The following is a 7746-nucleotide window of genomic DNA, read 5'->3' on the forward strand; positions in this document are numbered from 1 at the left end:
TATTCTATTTTATTCTCTTTGTTTTTCAGTTTAATATATGTCCTGTTAGTGTTGTAAATGTCTGTTAGTGTAGTGTATGTCTTGTGATATGTTCTGTCCTGTGTTGTCAGTGTTCCTTTTTTCTCCTGGTGTTTAGCCACTATTTATTTATTATGTATGTCTTGAGGGGGTTAGTGCTGTCGTCTCACAACACGGCAGGTCCGGGTTCGAGTCCCGCTCTGTGCGGAGTTTGCATGCTCTCCCCATGTCTGCGTGGGTTCTCTCTGGGTTCTCCTGGCTACCTCCAACTTCCAAAAGCATGTGCTTCAGGTTGATTGGCCGATCCCAAATTGCCCATAGGAGTGAGTGGGTGTGTGCATGTTTGTATGTCTTTGTATGTGGCTCCCCGGTGCACTGGCATCGTGCCAGTGCACCGCCCTATGCACGTCCTATGCCAGCTGGGATAGGCTCCAGCTCCCCGTGACCCGCTATGGCAGATACAGCAGCGGTACATGAAAATGAATGAAATCAATGATTGATTGATTGAATATTAAGTAATATCAAGTCTGACCTGAGGTCTGACTGAAGTTCTGCTAGAGCTTCATTCATACTTAATGTTGGAACAATCGTAATGCCTGAGGTGGAAGAGATGCAAGTGAATGGAGTCAAATACAATATAACTAGAGATACATCTGGATATGTTTGCTGTGTTTGACATATTGAAGCATTGCATTTTCAATCTGCCCTGATGAATCACTAGTCTCGTAAAGGAATGGCTTCAGTTCAACTCCAAATTACAAATCAGCCATTTACATATACCAAGTGATGTAGTAAGAAGTCATAATTCTTGTATCCTGACGACACGCAGCTATTCTTTTCTGATCTCTAAAACTCACATATTGACTGCATGCCCTGCGGTGTGTTGAATGACAACCAAGCACAAACATGCTACAGTAAGAAAGTACTGTTTATCAAGTATCAGGTACAGATAATGTTCTTTTTGCATGACTTCTAGTTGACTGAATTCCTTGATTGAAAATTTATAAAAAATTTATAACACAGGCTGCCCTCTGGAGTTCTGATAAGTGGTAAATATAGAAACTTTTGATTATTCCTTAAATTTCAGAATGACGCTTAAACTACAGTAGTTAAGTTTTGTTAAATTATTTGAGGCATTTGTGACTTCCAGCTGGCTGAGTGACCCACGGCTAATGTTTACCATTTATATTTTAGTGCTTGGCCAACTTTTGCAATTAAAAATATTTAGAAGGTATGTTTAATGTAATGCTATTGTTGTGGTCGTGCAATCATGATTCTTTCAAACTTAATGCAATGACATGCTCACAAACACCAAGATAAACTTGACTTACTCACACATATATGTGTATACAGTATATATGTATGTGTGTATATACTGTATATCTATGTGTGTGTGTGTGTGTGTGTGTGTGTATAAATAAATATATATATATATATATATATATATATATATATATATATATATATATATATACTGTATATATATATATATATATATGTACACACACACACACACACACACACACACATACATACAGTGTATATATATATATATATATATATATATATATATATATATATATAGTGTATATATATATATACAGTGTATATATATGCACACATACAAATATACTGTATACACATATATGTGTGAGTATGTCAAGTTTATCTTGGTGTTTGTGAGCATGTCATTGCATTAAGTGGGAAATAATCATGATTGCACGACCACAACAATGTCATTACAGCAAAACATACCTTCTAAATATTTTTATACGCTCCATGAGCGTCTAGCAGCACAGATGAACCAGCTGCTAAGGGATGGGACGCACCCCAGAATGGTTGACTGAAGGCAGGATAGTCCTGATCATGAAAGACCCACAGAAGGAATCTACCCCATCCAACTACCGGCCAATAAGCTGTCTCAGTACAACATGGAAACTCATGTCAGGCATCATGGCAGCTAAGATGAGTAGGCACATGGATCAATATATTAGCAGGGCACAGAAAGGAGTTGGTAGTAACACCAGGGGAGCCAAGCACCAGCTACTGGTGGACAGAGCAGTACACAGAGACTATAAGACTAGGCAGACGAACTTGTGCACCGCCTGGATAGATTACCAGAAAGCCTATGATTCAATGCCACACACGTGGATACTGGAATGTCTGGAACTGTATAAGATCAACAGGACACTAAGAGCCTTCATCAAGAACTCAATGGGGAAGTGGAAGACAACCCTGGAGACTAACTCCAAGCCAATTGCGCAAGTTAACATCAAGTGCGGCATATACCAAGGGGATGCACTATCACCACTGCTGTTCTGCATAGGCCTGAACCCCCTCAGTCACATCATCACAAAGAGTGGCTACGGATACGATTCCGAAGTGGGACAACAATCAGCCATCTCCTCTACATGGATGACATCAAGCTGTATGCCAGGAATAAGCGAGAGATTGACTCACTGATCCACACCACCAGGATCTACAGCGATGACATAGGGATGTCATTCGGATTAGACAAATGTGGCCGGATTGTATCAAGAAGAGGCAAGATGATCAGAACTGAAGGGGTTGACCTACCAGGGGGCAGGACAGAAGACATCAAGGACAGCTACAAATACCTTGGAATCCCACAGGCTAACGGCAACCATGAGGAGGCCGCAAGGAAGTCATCCACAGCCAAATACCTCCAGAGAGTAAGGCAAGTCCTGAGAAGTCAGCTGAATGGCAAGGACAAGGTCCGAGCCATCCACATGTATGCACTGCCTGTCATCAGATACCCCTCTGGGATCATAAGCTGGCCTAAGGAGGAGATAGAAGCCACAGACATCAAGACGAGAAAGCTCCTCACCATGTATGGAAGGTTTCACCCCAAGTCCAGCCTCCTAAGGCTGTACACTAAGCGGAAAGAGGGAGGCCGAGGACTAGTGAGCACCAGGGCCACTGTCCAGGATGAGACATCAAAAATCCAAGAGTACATCAGGAAGATGGCCCCAACAGATGAACTGCTCAGTGAATGCCTTAGACAGCAGAAACCTGGGGAGGAAGAGGAGGAGGAGACAACATGGAGGGACAAGCCCCTACACGGCATGTACCACAGTCAGATAGAGGAAGTGCTTGATATCAAGAAGACCTACCAATGGCTGAATAAAGCTGGACTGACAGACAGCACAGAGGCACTGCTCATGGCAGCACAATAACAGGCCCTAAGTACAAGAGCAATAGAGGCCAATATCTACCACAGCAGATCTGACCCAAGGTGCAGGCTATGTAAAGAAGCCCCAGAGTCAGTCCAGCATGTGGTAGCAGGGTGCAAGATGCTCGCCAGCGCAGCATACATGGAAAGGCACAACCAAGTAGCTGTGATAGTGTACAGGAACATCTGTACCCAGTATGGACTAGAAGTACCCAAATCCCAATGGGACATACCACCGAAGGTGGTTGAGAACGACAAGGCTAAGATCCTGTGGGACTTCAGCTTCAGCCTCAGTCCAGAAGAGCACAGTCCTAGGAACAGCTAAGATACTGCGCAGAACCCTCAGACTCCCAGGCCTCTGGTAGAGGACCCGAGCTTGAGGAGGACACACAGATACCACCCCACAAGGGTGAGAGGGACATTATATATATATATATATATATATATATATATATATATATATATATATATATATATATATATATATATATATATATATATAAGCATACATGGAGAGACACAACCAAGTAGCTGTGATAGTGTACAGGAACATAACCAACATAGTGGTGGTGGACAAAAAGCACAAGAGAGCAGTAGCAGATAGAGGGGGCAATTCCAGCTGATGCCAACATCAGGAAGAAGGAACACGAAAATATTGAAAAGTATCAAGGGTTGAAAGAACAGCTTGAATATATGTGGTCCCCGTGGTAGTAGGAGCACTTGGGGCAGTGACCCCCAAACTGGAAAAGTGGCTCCAGCAGGTTCCTGGAACAACATCTGAAGCCTCAGTCCAGAAGATCGTGTGGAAAGTTTTAAATACAATAAAATAATACAATAAAATAATATAATAAAATAATACCATCTCATTGAACCAAAGATCTGGATTTTGTGTGTGTCAAATTATTCAGCGCTCGTGAAGGTGGCCCCAGGATGTCTCGAGGTCATGAATACGCTGCATGAAAATAATTACTGTTAGACCATATTTGGAAATGCTTGCATGATTTTCGGTATCCTTGGAAGAAGTTAGACACTGACTAGCCAGATCATTTCATACACTGTACTTGAAATTAGAATATGTTGCGGCACAGGGTCATCCAAAGAATGTCTGCAGCAGATATGTCCTCACAGGGTTCGCGTGACTGATTATGTTATGTCATCAAATAGTTTTGAGAAACTGCCGACTTGATATTTTTGGTAACGTCTGGAGGTCATGACATATCAACTGAAAGCCCATAAAGAACTGGTTGAAAGCAGATGGGCCGAGGTTAATACCTCCCCCTAGTCACACCTTTAGGGTATAAATGATGTGTGATCCTTTTCATATTTTGTACCTGGAACTCCGCTGCAGCTCTCATCTGTAAAGTTTTTCCTGTACCCAGAATATTCTGTAAACAACACCTCAATGGACCATTCATTGTCTCCAGAGCTCTCATCATGATTAGATAAGTATTTTTTGAACTTGTCTGTTTGTTGAACCTGTCTGTTTGTTAATATCATCGATGATATAATTGGACTCATACTCAACCTATTGATGATATCTGTGAGGGACCAAGCAGTAAGGCAGCAGGGCACAGGAGATTTTGGGTCCCAACACGGGCTTTTTCTTTTAATTTTCCAAAAAGCAAAACAACAAACAAAAGTTCGACCAAATGCAGCAGTAAAAGAGGTCAACTAAATATAACCAAACTAACAGAACTCAGAACCGAAGCAAAAGAATGGACACAACAGAAAAAACTGACCTCCCAAACAATCAAACAGATGAACTTAATTACTAGTTAAGCCAAACTAAGAATTAACAGAGGGGGAAAATAAAATGGCCACTACATACTTAACTGGCCAAAAACTCAATGTAAATCCCTAGATACCCCCCATGACACAGCAGGCTATGGTATAGTCCAATAAGGCTGGCAGCAGCCTGTCAGAGCCCTCGGCCACGCCTTTGCTGCACCGGGAAATAAAACTCCAGGTAACTCAAAAGAAAAGAAACAAATGTTAATACAAACATAATTTCAACTGTCAGTGTCCAGGCGTAATACTGGAAAATATGAACCAAAATAGTGTATAAAATGATGTTTAATATTGAGGTTTGTGACTGTAAAAAAAATGTACTAGTGGTGAGGTGTGGCTATTACCATGTGTGGCTGGCCATCGCAATATCATTGTACTGCTACTCAACCTATATATGATTTGAATTGACAAATAAATATCTTGTATTTTAAACACTGTCTCCTGTCCTTAAGAGAAATGAAACCCCCACCACAAGCGCAGTCCTAGGAACAGCAAAGATACTGCGTAGAACCCTCAGACTCCCAGGCCTCTGGTAGAGGACCCGAGCTTGAGGGTGACACACAGATACCATCCTACAAGGGTGAGAGGGACATTTTTTTTAGTATACATAAATATGGGGACTTCATATGTCTAATCTAATATGTGCTTAGATTCAGACTGAAATCACATGTTAGAGAGCAAATATAAAAGAGTCATATAGTGGGAGTGATTTCAGACACAACCCATGTGTGATGTCATGTGCATTACCCAAGTTCCATATCACCCCCTCACTCTTAATGGCTCATACATGAGCAAGCTATTTAGCAATGGCTAATCCTCACCTAAGGGACTTCTGCATCTGTGTGGTGCTGTTGATTTTAATTTAGTGACTCATAAATCTCCAATATGCATTAGCTATTTGCAACCGAGATGATATACTTTGTGATTATGATGACTTTGTCGGCTGCCAGAGACTGTCCCAAGTAAGGATTTTTTGGCGGATTCTGCTTGTTGACTCTGTCATGACAGGCCCTTACTCGACCACATATTCTCTAATTGGAGATACTCAGCAGCCAGCAGTAGGGGACTGTCTATACAGTGCATAGCACCCATATGTAAATGCGTGTTGCTAAATGTAAGAAGGGTGTTGCTCAGAAAGGCGAACGCATGAAGCTTTTTACAGTCACCTTTCCAAGGATTGGTGGATCCTGTGGATATGTCTTAAAGGTCTGCTTGTTGGAACTTATTTATTTTAAAGAGACAAGGGAGATCATAAATTTAATCTAATGAAGAAATCTGGAAACTTATTAGCCCCAAGCAAACATATTTGGGTTCTGATCTGCATGGATAATATTGGACAAAATCACATTCCTGTTGTCAGCATGAATAAATCTTTCATGATCCTTTCTACTGCATGGACTGAGACGGCCGCAACCGTGGCTCCAGGTCAGGGCTCCACGGTCCTCCCTAAATGTTGTTTTGCTTTCTTAAAGTGGTTGAGATATATGATGAGGATTTCCGTTGAAAGAGCGGCTGAATTTCTCCCTCGTGTGAAACATTCCCCCAGGACGACCTCCCACACTGAACAGTGTTGACACATGATGAATTAGCTGTATAACACCTATTTGCTTTTATCCTATTATTATCACAAAAGTATATATGCATGTGTGCACATACCAACATACTCCCACTCTCTCCCTGACCCTCCATTCATCTATTCAGTATATTGAACTCTTGTTCTCTTCTGACTCCTTCCTATTCATTGACAACCCATCAAAGGTCTTTTCAGTCTCCTCCATCTTCTCCACTAACATAGAAATGTGGAATTATTTGGCTGACTGCGCCCATAAAAATGCAATTATCACTGTTTTTATTTTTAATATCGACCATCTTGGTGAGGATATAATTATAATTAGGATATCCTTATCCCCTCCCCAGTAATAAGTCACATTTGAGGATTTCCCCCTCCTCTTTTTCCAAGCACAATGTCACTGGTTGCTTGGTTTAACGTGATGGATTTGAGGCCCCACACAAAAACAGCATAGGTTACCTTTAATAATAGCAGTCCACTTTACACTTTTGGACAATCTATTTAATTGGGGAAATTGCCGAGCGAGAGGTGACATCAAAGACACAGACGAACGGCTAGATGCATGCAATCACCCATCGTCCATTGCTGCCTTTGGATGGAATTGTGCATCACGGTGGCTGAAGTGGAATATGTGAATTGTTCACAATACCTTGTAATGCAGAGAGAGGTCTCTGAGACTTGCCAGAGGACTTTGCTTTGCCATTCGTCTGCGTGAGTGTGAATTTGGGGGTCATGGAGTAGGGATATTTATCCATATATACATGGGTTGGTATGATACACGGTATGAAGTGTGTATTACATCAAGGTGAAGGTCAAACCAAACTCATTTGAGTGTAGTTAATGTAGAAGACACTTTTTTTAATGTGCACAATAAACATTAGCATTTAACAAAGTATGTAAAGTCACACCCTGCATTTGCGCTCCACATTTCACATTAATGAACTGAATGAAGTCAAAGCTTTTTACGTTTTTGTGCCTGAAAGTGACATAGCTAACATGCTAGCATGTTGCTGTCTATTTGAATATCCCACAACACAGAGTAGTGCTAGCAAAGTACTGTGTTGTATGTTCATTATGGCGTTCATTCATCTTTAGATGTGTTTTGATCTCCTCCAATTGCTGAGGAAATGATAGCGTTCTTAATAAGCAGGTATCGCTGTGTTTAGCCTTACAAAGG

The sequence above is a fragment of the Antennarius striatus genome, chromosome 21, assembly GCF_040054535.1.
Source record: "Antennarius striatus isolate MH-2024 chromosome 21, ASM4005453v1, whole genome shotgun sequence".
In the NCBI taxonomy this organism is placed as follows: Eukaryota; Metazoa; Chordata; class Actinopteri; order Lophiiformes; family Antennariidae; genus Antennarius; species Antennarius striatus.